Below are 25229 nucleotides of genomic sequence, written 5' to 3' on the forward strand. Positions count from 1 at the left end.
CTCTGCGGCGCTTTGTTCGTCGACTGAATAATACGACTGAGGCCGATGGCTGCAGATCGCGAGGAATGCCTTCGCGTGACCCGTGCTCGCGTGACCCGTGCACCCGTGTTCTTGTTCTTGTTCACCTTCAACTGTGGCTCACACCTATTGTGGGGGATTGGCCAAGAATTGAGTGGGTTTATCAAATGTTATAATATTTTAGAAGGGAGGTTAAAAATACAAACATTACAAATTTGATAGCGAATTTTCGCGCTTGATCAAATATGAAAAAATAATAATAACAAAATAAAATAAGCCAATGCCCTAATTAGAAAAAAATATATATACATGTGTCGACACAGAAGGATACTAATATAGATTAGCTAGTTGACCGACTGGTTTCATTGAGATAATCCCTCACGGCCACGCAAACCTTCGCATTGGAGAACCCAGAAATAGAGGCTCCAAAATACAAAATCACAGGCACGGATAAATTCCTTCCAATAGCACGTAAAGGTGTTTCCAAAAGATGTAGATGTAGATGTAGATCCTGTACTTCCAAAAGGTGCACCCGTGGAAGGCTCTATTCTTCTTCGTTCTTTACCAGCCGTGTACAGACGCGCCTTTAGCGACGCTTATGCTGGCCGAACTGTGTACAAAACAGACTTGAAGCGCCTTCAAGAGCCATATTTGTTTTTTTCGGGACCGTGCAAACCCCAATTTTCGTGCGCAGAAGTAATAATCGCGCTTCCAATGCGGTATGAGGACGCTTATTAGTAGATAAAATTGCAAAAAATATTTGTTTTATCCAAAAATTAAGGCAGCTTCGCCCTAATGGCGCCAAACCTGAAGGAAGCTATGAGCAGGGCGGCCTTCTTTGTTTCTCTTTTCTCTTTCTTTCTTCCTCTGTCTTTTTCTCTCTCTCCGTTTATTGTGTCTTTTTTCTCTCAATATTTCTATTTATTTCTTTCTCTCTTTTTCTTTCTCTTTCTTTCAAGACGCACGTCTTGTTTTCCCTCTAGCCTGGCCGTTACTTCTCACAGTGCGAGCGGGGAACGGGGTGCGACAGCCAGGCGAGTGAGGGGGAGCTATTTTTCGATATGGATGGATGCTATGAGCGAGGCTTGGGACTAAAGCCGCCACCTCACGGTGTGTGTTGAAGCGTTGACGAAATTAAACTTGTATTGCACAGCCGCAGAATGGGACGGTCGTAGCAACGGCGCGCTTCTTTCTTTCTTTTTCGAGCCTCGTGGCACAGATGTCACCACCCCTTTATCAAGGGGACGCTCATAGCATCCACCCATCAAACCAAGAGCACCGCGAGGGAAAGTGTGAAAGATAAAAGGTGCGTTCATGTAGCCTCCGTAATGTGTTTGAGGGTAGCTCAGTGGGCTAAACGCCCGCCAGCCATCGTCGCGGACCGAGAGGTGCGCGACGATGACGTGACCAATACGTTCTGTGACAGAAATATGTCATGAAAGTCTTGGTGGACCCCGGCATAAAACACTTTCGTGTTAAAAAGGCATGACCCGCATGATCTGCAATGGGCTGAACGATGGGACGTCCATGCTATGCTTTACTATCTCCTGCCCTACCATCCAACGTTACTAGAACAAACTCAGTTTAAAAGCTCCGCCGGAGAGGCGGTCCGCGTGGCGGTCGTGAGAACTAGTGGCGCTGCAGTCACGTCTAGCTCCCGCGGCTGGCGCTTGTTGTGATCGGCGCCGGCGATGTACGAGCGCACGTGGGTTACAGCGTCGTCTGCGCTTTGTTAGCTCGTCATTTTTGCGACTGTTCTTGACCGGGCTTAGCGTCTTGTACGAAGTGATGTACGAAGCGTAACGAGGGCGAACAGATTCACAGTGCGGTATGCCGACTTGCTTTGCGCCGGGCTGCAAGAGCGGCTACCGCAACGACGACTCCGCTTCATGACACTTCTTCGGACCTCCAAAAGACCCTACGCCATTCAAGCTTCGCATCGCAAAGATAGAAAGCTGACTGCGAAATGCAGGGTCTGTGACGTTCATTTGAGAGTGACGACATTGTAAAGCACTATCGTCGTGTCGTTGCGAGACAAGAGGTTTTGATCCCACGTGGAAAGTGGGAACTCGCGCCCGGTGCCGTGCCGCGCTTGTTCCCAGCACTTCCACCCCACATTTCAAAGCCAAAATGTTCGGGGTTTTGGCGCAAATCCTCCCCAAAACGCACGGCGTCCCGCGAAAGCCCCGTGCCCAGTTTGGAGGAGCCGCCAGAAATAGAACAACAAAACGAAAGGCAGGCGATTACCTATATACGCTACCGAGACTGAGAGTTGCATCACACTGACATTCGATCAGTTGTCAGCTGTCGCCATGCCTTCAAAGCAGTGGATTTTCGAGAGATTTTACGACGAGGTATCCAACAAGATGTGCGGAATATTTTACACTCGCCGGCTCGGGAACGGGCTGCTCAGCGCAAAAATTTGACACGGTACACATAGAAAAGACGAGGACCAGCGCTGGTTCTCGTCTTTTCTAGCTGTACCGTGTCAAATCTTTTGCGCTGAGCAGTTTAATAATGTAATACCAACTAGCCCAATCCCACACTTTGCTTCGGGAACGGAGACTTACTTGTGCAAAAGATAATTGTAGTTGACGAGCAGTTTAACTGCGTAGTGAACGGCTACAGCACGAAACGCAAACGGCTGTCGTACAGTGTAAGTGCTGCGGGCATGGAACATCTGCTCGGTGAAGTTGAAAAATTGAAGTTGAATACTGACGACTGTGACAGAGTACGCGCGAATAACTGCTCGGTGCTCACATCAGGGCCGAGCTGTTCGAATTGTGTAAGGCACCGTAGAAGGATGCGACGTAGAAAGATGAGACACCGAAAATACAACTATCGCTGAAAAAATTGCTCAGAGACGACATCTATTCGATGTAATCGCACACTGAGATTTCATTTACGGAGTTCTCGTAAAATTTTCCGATTTTGGGTCAGTATCCCTTTAACCGTCGCGAAAACGTGTCTTGTAAACATTGCAGAGCATTGGCAATGTTTTTCAAAAACAATTTTTTCAATAAATTGTAGAAACACGAGTACTGTTTTTCTAGAACGTTTCTGTATCTCGAGTAAGTACGCTTCTTTGTACACTATAAAGGCTTTTACAAACGTGTTGGGTTGTTCTTGGTCTAGATAAGACGGCAGCGGCTAAAATTGTGGTGGTAGTTATAAAAATTACGCTGAAAACCCTCATTCACTTAGAAACTCTTATGCCTGGAAGTTAAGCGCAATGTAGACAGCTCAAATATTGTCACAGGGTCGTGACGTCGACGAAGGCAGCAGTCAGCAGGTCCGAGTTGAAGCTCTTTATTCGGCCGAACTTGTGGCCGAGAAACTCAAAGTCAAACTACAGCAATACACTGAAAGCGGCGAACAGAGCGTCGACCGTCGATCAAGTGACAAGCGGTCAAGGGCGTCGGATTTTATACAGGCGCTATCGAACTTTCCAGCGAAATCGCTGGTGGCGGCGTTATCTCTCGACAAAGCTGGAACATTCGCGTGCAGCGCGCAATCTTACCAAAACGATCTACGATCGCGAAGCTTCTCGAACACTGCTTCGCGGACAGCGTCGGGCGCTGATAACCGTCCTTGCTGGTCAAACCCGAATACATCAAAATAAAACAAGAAGTGGGCGTGGCAATATAGACCGAACATCGATTCTTAGCCAATCAATGAACAACGCACGCGGGCCAATGCATACAGACGACCTTATGCATATCCACCTAAGCATCCACCTAACTAATACAATAAGAAAGTTGCCGCGCAGTTGCCGCGAGCAACTGCGCGGTGCACCGCAGCGTTATGCCGTGGCAGCAGACGACGCGCCGATAGTGGAGCAAGACGGAACTGCAGCGCCGCTAGTTCTCGCGACCGCCGTTCGGACCACCCTCCTCCGCTGGCGGAGATACGGAGCTTTGAAACTGAGTTTGTTCTAGTAACGTTGCTACCATCCACCCCCACATCTCTCCAGTGGCGTACCAACTCGTTGTCGAGGGGGGGGGGGGGGCAAACGCCCCTCACTCCGTCGGACGTGTATGTACATATATATATATATATATATATATATATATATATATATATATATATATATATATATATATATATATATGTATGTATGTATGTATGTATGTATGTATGTATGTATGTATCTCAATGAAACCAGTCGGTTAACTAGCTAATCTACATTAGTATCCTTCTGTGTCGACACATGTATATATATTTTTTAAAATTAGGGCATTGGTTTATTTTATTTTATTATTATGATAGCAAGGCTAAGCAGGTTGATTGGAGAATAAAGCCAAAACCTTTTTTATCGCTTCCAATTCGGCCAAACTAAAACACACTCCACACTTCTGCACACTCATCGACCCGCAGCGGCTTGGACATGGAGCAGCGGTAATGCTGTTCCTTTTCGCTTAAAGCAAATTAATTTCCTGAAACAGGTAGAGGTTTTATCGCTCCATGAAACGTTTGATGGCTTCCGCCCGTATTTGCATCGCCGATGACTTAAATTTAAGGCCAGACAGAGCACAATAAAAGCATGAAAAACTGAACTAACGTTAAAGATCCCCTGCTCAGCGGTAGCCTGCTCTGCAATGCTCGAGCACAAGACGCCAAGGTGTCGCATAAGCGGCCTCCACCGCAGAGAGCCTACAGTGCGTGGTCGTGAGAGGCGAAGGGCAATCGTCACAGCACAAGCGTAGGACAAATTTCATTATATAATTACGCGATTGCTGTGTTGAAGGAAAACTTCGCCTCAATTGGTGCTTTGCCAGCGTGCAGCCGACAGTGACCACAATCGAAAATTGGGAAGGGGGGGGGGGGCTAGCGGCCCTCTTGCCCTCCCCCCCCGGTAGATACGCCTATGCATCTTTCCTCCTCGCCCTGACTTCCGTTTGTCATTCTCTTCTGTGTTTGTCCTCATCACTTTCTCTTTCTTCCTTTCATATCTCTCTCTCTCGCTTTCTTGCTTGCTTCCTCTTTATTTCTACCTTTTTCTCTTTATTTCTTTGTCTCCGCAGACTTCCGCATACTTTGTCGACGCCGCAACAAAAGCTGTCCAAGCTAATTCCATACCAACACCAAAGCGACGCAATGGCTCGGCAGGGGCGCGGTAGACAAAGCACTAGCACGATCGCTATTTCTTTCCGTATTCTTTCCTGAAGACTGGTTACGTCGCAACGAACCTGTTTGACAGTGCTGCTTTCTTATGCGCGCTGCAGTTTCGTCACGTGGTAGTTTCATATTTCAAGGGCTTTCTTCTTCAGCCACAAACACACGCAATTAGTAAATTGCTGAAAATAGCTGGGTACATGCCCCTTAGAGACGCCTATAGACTAGTCACTTTATATAAATAGACGTGTACTTCACGAGTTACAAAATCTATTATAAATGCATGAAATTCCAGCCATAAAAATTACTTACTGCTACTCCAATGTACTTGGAGCAACACGTTCTAAGTTTGCTTTATGTAACGCCGTTCTGTTATATTCAGAATATTGGTACTCGATATTTGGGACTTCCTGTACACATATGTCTCGAAGCATTTGCGCTGCATGCACCGAGTTCTCGATAATTTTTTTTTTCTGAGGAATACAGTTGCTTCTCAATATAAGAGACCCTGCTCCCTCTTTCTTCTTTTGTTATCTTTCTTTCTCCTTGAGGTTACAAGCTATGGCATTACCCCCATAGGGTCCATTCCTCCCGCAACTTCAATCGGAATCTTTCAAGCGTGATGGCTTTTGGTTGCGCTTTGCCTTACGGCAACAGGAAGCTGTGAACTGCTTTTCGCTGTAATGAATGTGTGTGTGTGTGTGTGTGTGTGTGTGTGTGTGTGTGTGTGTGTGTGTGTGTGTGTGTGTGTGTGTGTGTGTGTGTGTGTGTGTGTGTGTGTGTGTGCGTGCGTGCGTGCGTGCGTGCGTGCGCGCGTGTGCGTGTGTGTGTTTGTGTGTGTGTGTGTGTGCGTGCGCGCATTGTAAGGCAACGATTGCAACGGACGTCTAATCAGAAAACAAAGAGTGCGCCTGTTTTCGGTGGAAGTACGTATATTTTCCACGAAGCGCATTCGAGGCACAACGGAAACGGCAGCGCATTTGTTTGTGCCGGTAGCGTGGCCGAGTGGTCTAAGGCGCTGGTTTTAGGCACCAGACACTTCGGGGGCGTGGGTTCGAATCCCACCGCTGCCACAATAACTTTATTAATCTGCGAAACCGCGTTTTATTGCTAATTTTAGCGCTATACAAGCCTGAGCAGGCAGCAGTCAGCCCATAAAAGAAAGCAATTCATTGCGAGTTCGATGGACAAAAGGATTTATTTCTTACAAAATTACGCCTGATTAGCTTACCAGTAAATGGTTATGGAACACTAGAGGCTCACGATATTTCACAATTATGAACTTAACTGGTTACATTACCCACAGTTTCTCGCTGCCACAATAGCTGTACCAATAACTTGAATGGGTAGTCGCGATGTAACTTTGTTTCCCCTCTCATTGTTTTTTTCTTGAACTTCTCAGTCATCGCAATTACTGTGTTGCGGCTTCTCCAGAAATGACTACTGACTCAAGAATTAACTGCACATGGCTTCAGGGGCTACACGAACACCCACAAGCATGAACTCTCCAAGGATAAGAATATTCTCGCGCGCGCATGACATTCGTTCCACGCACACGCCGGTTGTCAGGTACGTTAGCATGTGGCGTGACGCGAGTAGCTGTGCAGCTGTAGCTGCAGCTGCGAGTGGGAAGTAGTCATAGTGTGACGACGCGAAGAGTGCGAATGCACACCGCGTGAGTGTAGACTCGGCGTTTCGGCAAAGATCCAACGTAGGAATAAGTAGTGTCTATAATCTCGCCACTCCGCCTTATCAGCTTATCAATGATACGCAGTTGGCGCTGCTTCGCAGCCGTCCTAATTTTCCGGAATGAAAATATTGCCACGTCCAGGGTCAGTAGCGCAGCTAGAAATATTTTAGGGAAATAGAGGAATAGGGAGAGAGGGTAGTGATGGGGAGGGGGGTGAAGACTTTCACCATTGCCAACCCTTTAATCATTGCTACTCGGCTGCTCCTCGCCACACTGATCCTTCTTTTTTTTTTCGCCCCCAACACACTATATCTACATCTCAAGGAAAGGCATAAGCTACTATAATCTGAAACAGTTAATTAGGTAAAGGCTGCAGTCCCAGGCTGATCGGGAAGTCATCTTTTTATAATTTTGTTGTTAGGTGTACCTTTGTAAAGGGAGCTTCATCTGGTAATTAACACACACTAGAGGTGTGCACGGGCTCCGGGTAGCCCGAAAGCCCGAGCCCGACCCGGCCCGCGGGCCGGGCTCGGGCGGGCCGATGTATTTTCACCTCGGGCCCGGGCCGGGCTCGGGCTACTTGGAGTTTTATCGGGCTGGGCTCGGGCCCGGCGCAAAGCCCGACTCAAGCCCGAAATATAGAGAATGAGCGGGAATTGTTTTCCAGCACGCATACAGCGCCTTTTCCGCGACCGCCCTTTACCGCTTTTCCTTTCCAGTCGTTACCTTAAACAAAAGAGGAATAGGTAGAGCACTGCCTCTGTTGCACTCCGACAAACAGAGAAGTAACACCACCTGAGCTAGTGATGGCGCCGCGCGACTGTTCCGCGTTAGATTTAAGGCCAAATCCCATATGAGTGAAAATGCACGCGACTGCGACGAGCGACCCGACGTAGATCGCCTTCGTGCAAGCTGACGCTTGCATTGGCATACCCCATACATGTGACGGCTTTGGCGAGCGAACTCCATTGTTGCTGGTATGAGGACGCGTCTACTTGTAATTTGTAATCTGTGTAATAGAGACTGTTCGTCGTGTGTCGTTTGATCATATTTGATATGCTCAATCAAATGCCAAATTACCGAAAAACGATGCTTTGTTTTCGCAGCGAACCTTCAAAAAGCCGGGCCGGGCCCGGGATTGTGTTTTCGTACGTCGGGCTGGGCCAGGCGGGCTCGCAGCCCTCTGCTGTCGGGCTCGGGCGGGCCTTCGACAAAGTCAGCGGGCCTGGGCCGGGCTCGGGCTCGGAAATACGGCCCGTGCACAGCTCTAGCACACACACACACACACACACACACACACAACACACACACACACACACACACACACACACACACACACACACGCGCGCGCGCGCACACGCGCGCACACACACACACACACACACACACACACACACACACACACACACACACACACACACACACACACACACACACACAGGCACGCACGCACTGTCGCCTCGTTACTGTTTCATGCCACGAGATATCAGGAGATATCAGGTAACGTCAACGGGAACCTTTCAAATGTGTTGCCTTTTGATTACACGTATATGCGCTTACGAGAATGGGAAGCTGTGAACTGCTTTTCGGTTGAATGTATATAAGGCAATGTGTGCAACGAACATCTAATCAGAAAACAAACCATGCGCCTGTTATCATTGGCAGTGTATATATTTTCCGCGAAGCGCCATTCGAGACACAACGGAAACGGCAGCGCGTTTGTTTGTGCCGGTAGCGTGGCCGAGCGGTCTAAGGCGCTGGTTTTAGGCACCAGTCTCTTCGGGGGCGTGGGTTTGAATCCCACTGCTGCCAGAGTAGCTTTTTTTTTAATTGTAAGCGTGCGTTTTATCACTAACTGTAGCGCTATACAAGAACAGCTGACGTCAGGATGTATAAAAAGAGCTATTGACTATGAAGCTCAATGAAAAAGAGTATTTATTTGTTACAATAAAGAATGACGTCTGCTAAGCCTAACAGGAATAATAATAATTATTATTATTCGGGCTTAACGTCCCAAAAGCACGATGTGGTTATGAGGGACGCCGTAGTGGTGTGCTCAGGAAATTTTGACCGCTTGGGGTTCTTTAAAGTACTCCTATATGTAAGTACACGGTCCTCAAGAATTTTCGCCTCCGTCGAAAATGCAGCCTCCGCGGCCGGGATTCGATCCCGCGAAACTTACCAGCAATGCGGTTCTTGATGTTGGAGTTCACTTACTACGTTATTCACAGGTGCTCGTTGCCATCCTGAACACGCTTCTTCGCCACGCCTGTAGCTTGAATGGGGAATCGCGATGTAATGATATTTCTCTCTTTTCTTTCTGCTTAAAGTTATTAATCTTTGGAATTAGTGTGTCGCTGCTTCTTCAGGAATTACTACTGGTTGAAGGATATACTTTGGGGAAAAATTTTGTAGCGTAAAATAAGACAAGGACGAGAAGGGAGGGCACAATACGTGCGCTAACTTTCAACAGAAAGGTTTATTTCAACCGAAGAACGAATATATACAGTGGTGATGCTCAAACGCTACAGCCAGATGTCATGCGCAGAGAAGTACTTTTTTGTCATTCTGATTTTAACAGGAGACGTGCAGAGAAGTGAAATTTCTTATCATAGCCTTTTATAGAAGATATGCGCACCAACCACAAAATTAATGCATGTTCAAAAAATACAATTCTTTTTCTGACAGGGACAGGGACGGCGTGCTTACACAATCGCTATTCAACTTTGCGATTTTGGCGGCTTGTACTATTAGTTTCGTTAGTGCATAACGGTTAGTCATTAACACCTTGGTGCTCTCAAAAACCGGGGCACACCCACAAGCTTTGCAATGCATCGCGAGCCAGCCATCGTTACCCTTCTTTACAAGGTTGGAGTGCTCTCGTAACCTGTCATTCAGACAGCGCCCCGTCTGTCCGACGTACTGCTTTCCGCAAGAGAGGGCAATCTGATACACTACCCCCTCTCTCAGGGGCGTAGCCAGAAATTTTTTTCGGGGGGGGGGGGATGGTTCAACCATACTTTATGTATGTTCGTGCGTGGATTTGTATGTGCGCGTGTATATATACGCAAGCAAAACTGAAAAATTTCGGGGGGGGGGGTTGCACCCCCAACCCCCCCCCCACCTGGATACGCCCCAGGCCTCTCTACAGTCCACGAACTGAGTCGTATTTCTTATCTTGCAAGCAGAGGCGTTTTGCGGTGCTGGACTACTCAGTCTGCAAATAGAATTAAGCTTCGCCGGGGCGGAAAAAACTACCTGCACATTAGCACGTGACGCCACCCGTTTTATGTTATGCGAGATTTTGTGCATGTACGGCACAACGGCTATCTTGTTTCGCACGGCATCAGCGTTCGAACGACGACCTTGATTAGCGTGCCGGTACTTCTTAATCAAGACCTCGGCGACTGACACCTGGACGTGCACGGGATGGCCAGCTTCCGAGAGGTGGAAGGACTGCTTCCAGAGACTGTCCTTTACAAGATTTGTTGATAGCGTTATCTAGGCAGTGTCTGACGATGCTTCTTTTTACGAGTTTGGTGTGAGATGAGCTGAACGGCAACAACTGCTTGTTGCCCCTGGGATCATACTGCCAGCAGGTCCGGTTATCACGGAACGTGAACTTGATATCAAGGAAGCGGAGCTTTCCATCATTAGTAGGCAGTTCATGCGTTAATGACAAAGGGTCTAGGCACTGTCGGAACAAGTTCAGTACGTTAGCAATTGGAGGTTCAGAGGGAACTCGGTCGCGTTTAAAAACGATCAGGTAATCGTCGACGTACCTAAAGATTCGCCACGTGCCTACGTCAGAGGACAAGCTAAGTAGCTTTTTGTCAAGCTGGGCTAAAAATAAGTCACTCAGAAGCGGAGCGATACAAGACCCGATACAAACTCCTTGTTTTTGAATAATAGGCTTATCGTCCCAGAGGATGAACGTTGACTTCAGATAAAAAGATAAAAGTTCTAAAAAGCCTCTTGACGACACCCCTCGCTCCGCTTCTCAGTGACTTGAATGCGTGAATGCTCCTTAACAAAGTAATACGTGTTGTGCATTGTTTAACGCCACTCTGACTTGGAGCGTTTATTATTTTTTTTTCCGTAATTGAATCGCGACGGCAGCCGTAGAGCCAGGCATGGCACGCAGCTGGAAAAAAAGTAGGTCGCCTATCGAGCACACGTGGATACAGCCAGTTTAAGTGAGTCGGACTGCAAAGCCGTCGGTAGCGTGGCCGAGAGGTCTAAGGCGCTGGTTTAAGGCACCAGTCTCTTCGGGGGCGTGGGTTCGAATCCCACCGCTGCCACAAATCTTTTTGCTCTGTCAAATTTTACCCGTTTTCAAAGTCCCAGTAATAAAAAAAAATGTTTGCTTTCGCCTGCGTTAAGTAGTCCGCAGAATACAGTTGCCATTACCTAAGTTCCGGTTTTTGTTTATACCTTTGCTGTAATTACCCCACTTTAACTTTCTTTGTCAGCCGTCAGTTCCTCTCAACACACAGAAACAAACAAACAAATAAAAAGTGCTGGAAGCACCTCGCTGCTCGTGAGGAGATCATCGTCAACAAAGAAAAATATCGACGAAGAACGGGCCACATAATAATAATAATAATAATAATAATAATAATAATAATAATAATAATAATAATAATAATAATAATAATAATAATAATAATAATAATAATAATAATAATTCACTCCTCCATCACTTGTATACCAACCTGCAGGATCGAGTCGGCTGCCAGCAAATCTTGACTACCCCAGACATGTGCCATCATATTATTTCTGTAATTGCAATTTTCTATATCATTGAAACGTCAGAAATGACATAATTTTATAGAGGGTGTCCCGAATATCACTCAGCATGATTAAAAAAAAAGAGAAACGGCGTTACGAGAAGCAAACATAGTACTTATTAATAATAGTGCACTGGAGCAGCCAGTATCGATCTTTCCGTTAACGAGGTTTACTTAATTAGTCATAATTATATTTTATTCTCGAGAAGTACTCGCCTAGTTATCAAAGTGTCAATGAGGCATATGTAGGCATGTTCAAATGACATCTGACCGGGCTATGTTCAACATCGTACTAATTGCGTGCATAATTTTTCCCGCTGATAAAGAAAACCCGCGTAATCGAAAAGCGACATGTGAATAAACTGCCGCGTGCATCATGAAGCAGCGTAATTAAACAGTGTTACATGTCGTACTCTGACCAATCGCGTGCGGCTGGATGTAACGTCACGCCTCCGTGCTTATTTTGGAACGCGTACAAGATCGCACCACACGTGTCTTTCCCGTCAATGCGAGGTAACTCTCACAAGCTTTCGCTGTAGAGTTCCCCGGTTAAATTATTACCTGCATAAACATGGCTTCTCATTAACTAATCTCTGTGCAGTTTGCAATGAACCGGAAACAATAGATCACTTTTTTCTATCATGCCGCCGTTTCGCCTCACTCCCTAGAATGTTTCTGGAAATACCGACTGGTAGGCTGGGCTTACAATTTACTATATACTTCTAGCCTGTTGTCGTTTGGAGCGAATTAGTTTGGGGCAAGCCGCAGTGCTATTATGACTGCGCTACACAAGTTCATTCAAGCAGCAGGAAGAGTACGCTGCTAGTGCTATCGACCACTGAAACCAACGTTGTTTCCTTTTTTATTAATATTTTTTTTCAGTCTTTATCCTATGTTTTTTTTAATTTCTTAACTTTTTCACTTTTTATTTACATCGTGTTTCGTTCTTATTTCTTTTTGAAGTTTCATAGGGTTTACATTTCCCTTTATAATTGTCAGTGTGGCCAATCCCCTTCATGGGTATGAGTCAGTCTCCTTAAGGCGAAAAACAAACAAACAAACAAACAAACAAACAAACAAACAAACAAACAAACAAACAAACAAACAGGCTCACCGTGGGGTAGAAAGTCAAGAAAAAAAATTACGCCATCTCCCACTCAAGGGAACCATGAGGAGATGCGAAGCAGCATTGGGGGCGCACACCAATCTTTCGTTACGCTCACTCGGCGTTTCCGTTAGTGTGTGAGGTTTGTATTTAAGTGTTTGTGTTATTATGTTGTGTTTGTGCGTCGCGTTCCGTTAGCGCCGAGTGAACGAGTGGGGCCGACGTTGACGTTGCAACTCATCTGAACGGGAGCGAAGCAAGAATAACGGAAGCCGACCGAGCGCACGCGCTTATATACACATGGAATGGGGGAGGAAGAGGAGAGAGTGGGTTACAGGCTGTATTTGGCTGCGGCGCGGCTGCATCACGTGGGAGGAAAGGCAGCGCCGCGGCTAGAGTGTACTAGAAAATATTCTAGTACACTCTACCGCGGCGGCAGCGCGGGTGAGGAGAGGAGAGAAGGCGACCGAACACCTGCGTAAAGAAGGAGAGTGGGAGAGAGAGTAGGCGCATGCGCAGTGGAGCGCGGCGCTACCACCGACGCCGGCCACAGCCCCGAGCAAAAGCTGCTTCACATCTAAAATGTACGGATCACACGATCTGCCAATCCCTGGCCGAAGAAACGCGCCGCTTTGGTCTTACAGAGTCAGCCGTAATCTGAGCAGTGCTCCGGTCGCGTTATCAATAAGAACAGTCGGTCATGAGATATCGATAATGACAGTTTCGTACAATTGAGCTGAAAGAATTCCTGCAAAGTTGCGGCGCATGTGGTTGGCGCTCGACCTGTACCCTTGCCATACTGCGGAACGCGGTCTCTGGCGGCGGACAACAGGCAACGCGGCTGCTTGCACTAAGCTTATTTGAGGGTGCTGCTTTCTTATGCGTGCTAGAGTTACTGTATATTCTACCTTTAGGTAGCATATGCAGTAACTATAATGCGGGTGGGAGCGTAGTCACGTGTTATTTTTCATATTTCGCGGGCTTTCTTTGTCAGCCGGAAAAAATGAGCACGCAGTTAATACGTCTGCAAATAGAGCACTTAAATATCACTTAAACATCCCTAAATATGCCTCATTACCATTTCAATATTAGAATGAGTACTTGTCAAGTCACAGATATAATTAGTACGAATTAATTAAGCCTCATTAACAAAAAAACTAGTAGTGGCTGCTCCGGTGTGCTGGGACCAATATGTACTAGGTTTGCTTTGCGTAATGCCGTTCTTTTTTTTTTTAAATGGTGCGGCGTGATAGTTGGGACAACTTGTGTGTATTATGTTCAGCCCCCAGCCACACTTACCAAAAATGTTTTATCAACACACTTGATTTCTTGGATTTTATTAGTTGAGTGATACACACGTGGTCGAATCAATCAGGGTTATTTTAACAGCAGTGCGCGTCCCCCAGCCGGCCATCATGTCAGCACCCTTATCACTGCACGGCGGTGGAATTTGCAAAAATAAAAAAAAAATGTACCGAACAACTTCGTTGGTAACTATGCTACGCGTTTGTTTTATTGCTATAGCAATTATATGGACACTCTCGGCTGATTTTCACCGTCGCCGTCATGCCCCGGATATATATATATATATATATTCGAGGAAAGGTGTCGCCGGATCCGGGAGTAATAGCAGAAGCAAGGTGTTGACGCACAAGTGAAAAGAAGCTTTATTTGACGTTTCGGCCGTGGGCCCGGCCTTCGTCAGAATGAAACGAGGACACTGGAACGGTCACTTATATGATATAAGTGACCGTTCCAGTGTCCTCGTTTCATTCTGACGAAGGCCGGGCCCACGGCCGAACGTCAAATAAAGCTTCTTTTCACTTGTGCGTCAACACCTTGCTTCTGCTATATATATATTATATATATATATATATATATATATATATATATATATATATATATATATATATATGTATGTATATATATATAAAGAAGGGACAAAGAAAAAATAAAGGAGAAGAAAAAAATTCCGAAGCACCGACCGGGGATTCGAACCATCGACCCCTCTCCCCAGCCCGCTGCATTAGGCAACTCAACCATGCCCCGTGCATGCGCCGGCGAAATAACGGCGAGCTATTTATATACACCATTTACCGCTGGTGGTAAGCAAATCTCGGGGGGCTTGAGCGCGTCATCTATCACGCAAAGCTCCTAATTTTCTTTCAATTTGAAAACTGCCCTTGAGACGCGCGCGACAAAGTGGCCCTTTTCTGTACCCACTCGTGATGTGGAAGAAGAAAAAAAAACAAACAAAGACACCGGGCACACCATGCATCACACGCCCCCGTGCAGCAAGAAACGCAGGGGGTCACTCCGCGCGCCGCACTTTGAAAAGAAAAAAAGAAATATCTAAGAGCATCTGATTCTCCATTGTCGACACTTGCAACGCGTTGCTCAAGCACAAAGACGTAACAACTGTGACAGGCGCTGCAAGCATCGAGCTTCTCGTTCTTCGTGTGACATTCCAATTTCTTGCTATCGCATTCATTGCTTCGCCCTTGCGGCGAAAGTGGGACTTTATTCAAATTGCCGTTTCTTTTCTACGTGTACTGCTTTGCACAACGGCTTCTTGGCCCTGTTAAATTCCTTCAAGAGTTTTCTGTAAAACAGTGAAAGGAATCAACATAGTCGTTACTGATGTTATTGTTACTTGGTATTTTATTTGCGGTTGGATCCTTCCAGCTGATGAATGGAAGTACATATTATACCAGGCGCCTGCGTAGTCAAGAAGTCAACATAGTATTTACTAATGTTGTTGTTACTCGGTATTTTATTTGCGGTTGGATTCCTCCAGCTGAAGAATGGAAATACATGTTATGCAAGGTGCCTGCGTCCCCCCCCCCCCCTCTTCCACCTGTTCCACCGCAAACACGTAATCGAGTCAAAATTTCAATGTCCCTCTAAAGAAATCCTAGGCGCGCTAATGATAATGCCGATACGTGCAGATGTTGTGGCCTGATGGCGTCGAGACCGCGAGGGGGCGCGAACACTGATTGCCTTCCTAGGTCTGCCAATTAAAATACTTTATCTTAAAACTTAATGGCGTGTTCACCAGCTTGAATGCAAGTGCTTCGGTTTAAACGTATGCCTCCGTGCCCTTTATGTAGGTTCTTCTTTATTCCTTCCTTTTTTTGTAGTTACGTAACCGAACGTCATAGCAGCGCATGTATGTATATGTATCTCCCCTTGCGACGTTGAAACCGACTCCTGATCTTGAGTAGTACAACACAAATAACAGGCCTGTCAAAGCCACCGTCTGGCTTTGACAGGCCTGTTATTTGTGGTGTTCTACTCAAGATGACAATAAAGATTATTATTATTATTATTATTATTATTATTATTATTATTATTATTATTATTATTATTATTATTATTATTAATAATATTAGAACTGCCCACGAAATCGTTCTGATCTGTTATTTCTTTACAAGCTAGTCCACGGTATCATATCATGCCCTGTACTTCTCAACTGTGTTAATTTTCGGATTCCGCGTAAGTTAACCAGAGAGAACAGACCGTTTCATGTACCCGCCTGCTTCTTCCAACACTCTCGTTCACAGAATACAAAGTCTCTATAATGTTAATTTTATTGATCTTGACGTTTTTCGTAGTCCACAGTGATTGTTTTTATCCGAGCTTTTCTCTGTCTTGACATAGTATGGCACAATGTACAAAGTCTTCCCTTCTCCGTCTTTCCGCATAGTTGTGTATATATATATATATATATATATATATATATATATATATATATATATATATATATATATATATATATATATATATATATATATATATATATATATATATATATATATATATGCAATAATATTTTTCAATCCCCTTCAACATTTCTCGTGTTGTCTTATTTTACTCCTCCCCTGTTGTGTTCATTTCTCTTTGTCTACGCGTTTTTGCTGTTGCTTTTTCTGAAGACTGTTTGAATTGTATTGCTTATTTTTATTGTTTTATTTTTGCGTGCGCCTGCACGAAGACCTTACGGTTGTTCCTGGGCACGTTAAATAAATGATTTATTATTATTATTATTATTATTATTATTATTATTATTATTATTATTATTATTATTATTATTATTATTATTATTATTATTATTATTATTATTATTATTATTATTATACTCGCAATTTCATTGACCTGACCCTCGACTTCTCACTTACGCAGCTTGTTAATCAAGCCACACGTCAGCAGAACATTCTGGATCTGATATTTACATCTGCTCCTGATAACGTAACGACTCTATCTTATAACTCTGGGTTTAGTGACCACATGCTTCTGTCCGCTGCGTTCGAGATACCTGTCTCCTCGCGTAACATAGTGCAGAAACACATTTTGAACTACAACAAAGCCAACTTTGAAGCTATTAACCACGGCCTTGAAAACTTTTCGAACACTTTCCTTCCGTCGTTCGCCTCTCGCTCCGTCACGGAAGATTGGTCTCTTTTTCAACATAAACTAACCGAGTTGGTTCATGCGCACATACCACGTATCTCGCTTACCACGTACCTCATCTAAACCATGGTTTCACAGATCGTTACACACAATGAAAAACAATAAAAAAAAGAGGCTCTTTAAGGTTGCTAAGCTCAGGGGCACACCTGAGTCTCAGGCCAAACATCAGGCTGCGGAAAAAGCCTACTGTCGCGCCCTTCGTAACGCTAAATGCAAATTTATGTCTTGTGACCTTCAATCGCTTATTAAAAACAAACCTTGAAAATTCTGGAAATCAATCTCTCCTACTAACACCGTTGACGACATTTCACTGGTGAATGATGATGGGATAAACGTTAACCCTAACGATTGTGCTACCTTATTCAATAATTATTTTTACCAGTGTTTTTACTAAGGAAGACCATTCCAACATTCCATGTTCGGAAGAAGTTGATTATAGGTACATGGATCCCATAGTCATTACTACTTCCGGAATTTCGGCACTCATTAAAAATCTGAAAATATCAACACGCGCAGGAGCCGACGGTATTAATACTAAACTTCTTAAACAGACCATTACATTTTCTAGTATGATACTTACCCATATCTTCAAACAATCATTATCAATAGGCGAAATAGCGAATGAATGAAAAATCGCCAAAATCATACCTGTATTCAAATCGGGAATCAAATCTAACGTTAGTAATTATCGCCCCATATCTCTAACAAGTGTCCCATGTAAATTACTCGAACATGTCATTGCCTCTAACATCGCTCAGCACTTAGAAGCTAACAATTTCTTTTATCAGAACCAACATGAGTTCAGAAAAGAATTTTCATGTGACACTCAACTAATAGAATTCACCAATGATTTGTTCATGGACATGGATAAGTACCTTAACATTGACTGCATATTCATCGATTTCTCTAAAGCTTTTGATCGTGTTCCGCATTGTCGTCTAATATCTAAACTGTCCTCATTAAATCTACATTCCTTAACACTATCCTGGCTCAGAAACTTTCTTTCATTCCGTAAGCAGTATACCGTTACTAATTCTTTCTCATCTCCTCTAACTGATGTAACCTCGGGTGTCCCCCAGGGTAGCGTTTTGGGTCCCTTGTTATTTTTAATTTACATTAATGATCTACCATCTCATATCTTCTCTAATATACGACTCTTCGCTGACGATTGCGTAATCTATCGTAAGATAACTTCATCATCAGATCATCTCGCTCTCCAAGAAGACCTAGATCTCATAACTAATTGGTGCTCACGCTGGCAAATGTCACTTAATACCGATAAGTGTAAGCTAATGACCTTCACTCTCAAGAAATCGTTTTCGCTCTTTCACTATACCCTTAATAACTGTCATGTAACACGCACATCATCTTACAAATACCTTGGCGTGCATCTATCATCCACACTATCATGGATCACGCATATAGATAAAATTTCAGCACAGGCATCTCGCACTCTCGGCTACCTTAAACGTAACCTTAACGACGCTCCAACATCGACCAAATCACTCGCATATCTAGCATTCGTTCGTCCTCAACTTGAATTTGCCTCATCAATTTGGTCACCTCACAGGCCTACCTAATCGACGTCCTTGAACGTGTACAAAACCGCGCAGCGCGCTTCATTGCTAAAAATTACAGCCGACATGCCAGCATCACTCACATTAAATCTTCGCTGTCATTGCCTTCCTTAGATTCCCGCCGAAAGATCGCTTTGATCAGCTTATTTCATAAAATAGCATCCGGTAAACACGTAACCACCCTCCCTCTTTCCCAACCGACACGAACGTCCCGCCGTTTGCACAATAACCGTTCCTTCAACCGCATTTTCGGACGCACTAACGCATTCAACTCATCAGCATTGCCAGTAGCACTTGAATTATGGAATGGTCTTCCCGATAACGTTGTCAACATTCATGACCCTATATTGTTTCGTCACGAAGTAGCCACCATTTTTTCATGACTAGTGGCTTCTACCTTCCATTAAATCATATACATGCTCTTCACTAACTATTGTATAATTTGTTGTTGTCAAGTGATGTATCCTTACAAATGAGTATCTCTGCATTTTGTTTATTAGTTGTATGTCACGCTTGCTCTCGCTAACAATTATATAACGCTGTTTCATAGCTTTATGTAGCATAACATGTATCGTTTTAATGCTTCCACTTATGTGATCTTATACACTGTATAATCCCCCACTCACACAATACTCCTGCTGGAGCCTGTGGGGGTTTTGTGAATAAATAAATAAATAAATAAATAAATAGATAATAATAATAATAATAATAATAATAATAATAATAATAATAATAATAATAATAATAATAATAATAATATAATAATAATAATAATAATAATAATAACAATAATAATAATAATAACAATAATAATAATAATAATAATAATAATAATAATAATAATAATAATAATAATAATAATCAATCAATCAATCAATCAATCAATCAATCAATCAATCAATCAATCAATGATTTATTTAACGTGCCCAAGAACAACCGTAAGGTCTTTGTGCTGGCGCACGCAAAAAAAACAATAAAAATAAACAATACAATACAGACAGTTTTCAGAAATAAAAAGAGCAAAAACACGTAGACAAAGAGAAATGAACACAAAAGGGGAGGAGTAAAATAAGACAACACGAGAAATATTGACGGGGCATAAAAAATTAGATTGCATATATACAACTATGTGGAAAGACTGAGAAGGGAAGACTTTGTACATTGTGCCACACTATGTCAAAACAGTGCAAAGCTCGGATAAAAACAATGATTGTGGGCTATGAAAAAAACGCCAGGCCTGCGCTGAAACCGCAGCACAGTCACAGCGAAAGCTGGAAGAGCGGCGTTTCTAGAGCCCGTTAAGCTCTCTTGGGGCTACAATACAAGTACACTAGAAAGGTACCCACTACGCCACAAATCAAAATTTTTGTGAAGTTGGGAAGCACCCACTAAGCCATTATTCGTCATTCTATGGAGAAGCGAGGCACCAGCTACGCGTCTATAAGGCATTATGTGCACTTTGTTGACGCGACGACTGATGACGATGAAGAATTATGGCTCAGCCCTTTGTAATGGGTTGGAATCTTTAAACGGCCCACCAGTTATGTAATTTCCATTGGGTGACGCCCGGTCGCTATTTCCCTCTCCCGTCATGCTGTATACGTTGACGTGGAAGAGAGGCGGGGGGGGGGGGCGAAGAACTTTATTGAAACCCCGAGATAATGGATCATGCGCTTATGAGCTTCCTTGGCAACCAATACAAGTGCACTTGCGAGGAACCCACTACGCTATAAATCATTGTAATCTTACTGAGACCCCGAGGAAGTGGATCATGCGCTTATGGGCTTCCTTGGCAACCAATACAAGTGCACTTGCGAGGAACCCACTACGCTATAAATAATTGTAATTTTTTAGAAGTAGGGCAGCAGGCACTGTGCCATTTTTCGTCATTCTACAGAGAGCGTTGGTACCTGCTAAACGCATGTAAGGGATTATGCGCACTTTGTTGATTCTGCGCCTGATGACGATGAAGAATTATGGCAGAGCCCTTTTGTAATGGGTTGGAAGCATTCAACAACCTACTCGTTGCGCAATTAGCAATTGTTTGACGCCTCGTTACAGAATTCGCGTTGTGCGACGCTTGGTGCTTATTTTAATCTTCTACCACGCTATATTGCATATGCTAATGTGGTTCCTTCCCGACATGAAGCCTGTATAGGACCTTTTAGCAATGCAGTTTCAAGCACCGGCACGGCTCAGAGGTTGAATACTGGGCTCCCACGCAGAGGGCCCAGGTTCGAACCTCGTTCCATCCTGGAATTTTTTTCTTATTTAGTTTTTTTTTCTTATTTCGAGCGATACTGGTTACGGACACCGGCGGCGGCGGCGGCGGCGGCGGCGGCGGCGCCAGCGGCGGCGGCGGACAACTACGGCGCCAAAAACGGCCGGAGAAATGATCTCATAACAGCTTTCGCTGTAAAACGTCAAGATCAAGAAAATTAACATTATAGAGACTTTGTATTCTGTGAACGGTAGAGTGTTGGAAGAAGCAGGCGGGTACATGAAACGGTCTGTTCTCTCTGGTTAACTTACGCGGAATTCGAAAATTTACACAATTGAGAAGTACAGGGTAGGATATGATACCGTGGACGAGCTTGTAAAGAAATAAGAGATCAGAGCGATTTCGTCGGCAGTGAAGTGATGGCAGTGATAATAATTCAGCAGTACTTGAACGAGATCCAGAGTCATTTTTAGCAAAGCGATGGTTATATATGCTGAGGAATTTTTTCTGGACTCGTTCAATGGTGTTACCGCTGGATTGAGCAATGCCATTCCATATTCCATATCACGGACGCATACTCAAGTTGCGGAAGACATATTGCCGTGTACAATTTGTGTAGGGCCATGGGAGACCTGAATTCTCGAGATATTCTACAAACACATCCGAGAGAACGAAGGCCCCGCATAGCAGCACGCTTAACGTGAGAAGAAAAGTTTAACGCGCTGTCAACAACACCAAGATCACTGATTTCATAAACCTTGCATAACGGCACAGAATTGACAGAGTATTGAAATGACACGCTAGATGTTTTGCGAGTGATAGACATGAATTTTGTCTTCGAGGTATTCAGAGAAAGGTTATTACCGTCGCACCATTCGGAAAAAGAGCGCAAGTCTGACTGCAGCAAGCGACAGTCGTTAACTGATTGAATTTCCTTAAAAATCTTGATGTCATCGGCATACAAGAGGAAAGAAGAATTACGAATGGCAAAAGAAACATCATTAACGTAAATTAAAAATAGGAGTGGGCCTAATACCGACCCTTGAGGGACCCCACTAGTCACTTTATACAAAGAAGACGTTTGGCCATTTACGGCAACATAACAATATCTATTGAGCAGATAGCTCTGCAGGAGATTCACAACTGACAAGTCAACATCAAAGTGCGCAAGTTTAACCATAATCAGCGTGTGGCTGACTACGTCAAAAGCCTTGCTCAGGTCACAGTAGATTACGTCAACCTGTCCTCTCTGAGAAATAGGTGTGGAGATCTGCGTCATGAAACTAGCAAGATTTGTTAATGAGCACTAACAGACAATAATGCCAAGGAAAGTATAGGGGATGTTTTTAGTAGTAAATGTAAGGTAAATGTGAAGAAAGAAAAGTGGACGAAAAGATGGCTTGCCGCGGGCAGGGACCGAACCTGCGACCTTCGAATAACGCGTCCGATGCTCTACCAACTGAGCTACCGCGGCGGCCATCCCCCCGTCCACTTTATAGGGTATATATGTACATTTAAACGTGTGAGCGTCAGTCAGCGCCGCCAGTAGCCATGACGGCGAGTGTGGAACACTCTTTTTTGTCTGTTGGCGTCACGTAGCACGTGAACTTATTACGAGCTGGCAGCTGACCAATAATCCCTCGCATACCACCTGAAAGCATCAAGTCTGCCAGAACGAGACCCTTGCTATGAATGAAGGAAAGAAGTGTTAATTTCTAAGGGCTCGTTTTCTTTGTTATACACAATGTAATGAGCACTAACAGACAATAATGCCAAGGAAAGTATAGGGGATGTTTTTAGTAGTAAATGTAAGGTAAATGTGAAGAAAGAAAAGTGGACGAAAAGATGGCTTGCCGCGGGCAGGGACCGAACCTGCGACCTTCGAATAACGCGTCCGATGCTCTACCAACTGAGCTACCGCGGCGGCCATCCCCCCGTCCACTTTATAGGGTATATATGTACATTTAAACGTGTGAGCGTCAGTCAGCGCCGCCAGTAGCCATGACGGCGAGTGTGGAACACTCTTTTTGTCTGTTGGCGTCACGTAGCACGTGAACTTATTACGAGCTGGCAGCTGACCAATAATCCCTCGCATACCACCTGAAAGCATCAAGTCTGCCAGAACGAGACCCTTGCTATGAATGAAGGAAAGAAGTGTTAATTTCTAAGGGCTCGTTTTCTTTGTTATACACAATGTTAATGAGCACTAACAGACAATAATGCCAAGGAAAGTATAGGGGATGTTTTTAGTAGTAAATGTAAGGTAAATGTGAAGAAAGAAAAGTGGACGAAAAGATGGCTTGCCGCGGGCAGGGACCGAACCTGCGACCTTCGAATAACGCGTCCGATGCTCTACCAACTGAGCTACCGCGGCGGCCATCCCCCCGTCCACTTTATAGGGTATATATGTACATTTAAACGTGTGAGCGTCAGTCAGCGCCGCCAGTAGCCATGACGGCGAGTGTGGAACACTCTTTTTTGTCTGTTGGCGTCACGTAGCACGTGAACTATTACGAGCTGGCAGCTGACCAATAATCCCTCGCATACCACCTGAAAGCATCAAGTCTGCCAGAACGAGCCCTTGCTATGAATGAAGGAAAGAAGTGTTAATTTCTAAGGGCTCGTTTTCTTTGTTATACACAATGTTAATGAGCACTAACAGACAATAATGCCAAGGAAAGTATAGGGGATGTTTTAGTAGTAAATGTAAGGTAAATGTGAAGAAAGAAAAGTGGACGAAAAGATGGCTTGCCGCGGGCAGGGACCGAACCTGCGACCTTCGAATAACGCGTCGATGCTCTACCAACTGAGCTACCGCGGCGGCCATCCCCCCGTCCACTTTATAGGGTATATATGTACATTTAAACGTGTGAGCGTCAGTCAGCGCCGCCAGTAGCCATGACGGCCGAGTGTGGAACACTCTTTTTTGTCTGTTGGCGTCACGTAGCACGTGAACTATTACGAGCTGGCAGCTGACCAATAATCCCTCGCATACCACCTGAAAGCATCAAGTCTGCCAGAACGAGACCCTTGCTATGAATGAAGGAAAGAAGTGTTAATTTCTAAGGGCTCGTTTTCTTTGTTATACACAATGTTAATGAGCACTAACAGACAATAATGCCAAGGAAAGTATAGGGGATGTTTTTTAGTAGTAAATGTAAGGTAAATGTGAAGAAAGAAAAGTGGACGAAAAGATGGCTTGCCGCGGGCAGGGACCGAACCTGCGACCTTCGAATAACGCGTCCCGATGCTCTACCAACTGAGCTACCGCGGCGGCCATCCCCCCGTCCACTTTATAGGGTATATATGTACATTTAAACGTGTGAGCGTCAGTCAGCGCCGCCAGTAGCCATGACGGCGAGTGTGGAACACTCTTTTTTGTCTGTTGGCGTCACGTAGCACGTGAACTTATTACGAGCTGGCAGCTGACCAATAATCCCTCGCATACCACCTGAAAGCATCAAGTCTGCCAGAACGAGACCTTGCTATGAATGAAGGAAAGAAGTGTTAATTTCTAGGGCTCGTTTTCTTTGTTATACACAATGTTAATGAGCACTAACAGACAATAATGCCAAGGAAAGTATAAGGGGGATGTTTTTAGTAGTAAATGTAGTAAATGTGAAGAAAGAAAAGTGGACGAAAAGATGGCTTGCCGCGGGCAGGGACCGAACTGCGACCTTCGAATAACGCGTCCGATGCTCTACTACCAACTGAGCTACCGCGGCGGCCATCCCCCCGTCCACTTTATAGGGTATATATGTACATTTAAACGTGTGAGCGTCAGTCAGCGCCGCCAGTAGCCATGACGGCGAGTGTGGAACACTCTTTTTGTCTGTTGGCGTCACGTAGCACGTGAACTTATTACGAGCTGGCAGCGGACCAATAATCCCTCGCTACCACCTGAAAGCATCAAGTCTGCCAGAACGAGACCCTTGCTATGAATGAAGGAAAGAAGTGTTAATTTCTAAGGGCTCGTTTTCTTTGTTATACACAATGTTAATGAGCACTAACAGACAATAATGCCAAGGAAAGTATAGGGGATGTTTTAGTAGTAAATGTAAGGTAATGTGAAGAAAGAAAAGTGGAACGAAAAGATGGCTTGCCGCGGGCAGGGACCGAACCTGCGACCTTCGAATAACGCGTCCGATGCTCTACCAACTGAGCTACCGCGGCGGCCATCCCCCCGTCCACTTTATAGGGTATATATGTACATTTAAACGTGTGAGCGTCAGTCAGCGCCGCC

The 25229-nt window shown here is 44.7% G+C and overlaps 3 non-coding genes across 3 annotated transcripts; all 3 read left to right on the forward strand.

The window, feature by feature from the left end:
* The first annotated feature begins 6124 nt into the window (after positions 1-6124).
* Positions 6125-6206, forward strand: Trnal-uag (transfer RNA leucine (anticodon UAG)). The gene has a single exon. It is a non-coding gene; the product is annotated as a tRNA-Leu (tRNA).
* A 2347-nt stretch (positions 6207-8553) lies between these two features.
* On the forward strand, positions 8554-8635 carry Trnal-uag (transfer RNA leucine (anticodon UAG)). Its single transcript has one exon. It is a non-coding gene; the product is annotated as a tRNA-Leu (tRNA).
* Positions 8636-11042: 2407 nt separating this feature from the next.
* On the forward strand, positions 11043-11124 carry Trnal-aag (transfer RNA leucine (anticodon AAG)). Its single transcript has one exon. It is a non-coding gene; the product is annotated as a tRNA-Leu (tRNA).
* The last annotated feature ends 14105 nt before the right edge of the window (positions 11125-25229 follow it).

The sequence above is a fragment of the Rhipicephalus sanguineus genome, chromosome 2, assembly GCF_013339695.2.
Source record: "Rhipicephalus sanguineus isolate Rsan-2018 chromosome 2, BIME_Rsan_1.4, whole genome shotgun sequence".
Classification (NCBI taxonomy): domain Eukaryota; kingdom Metazoa; phylum Arthropoda; class Arachnida; order Ixodida; family Ixodidae; genus Rhipicephalus; species Rhipicephalus sanguineus.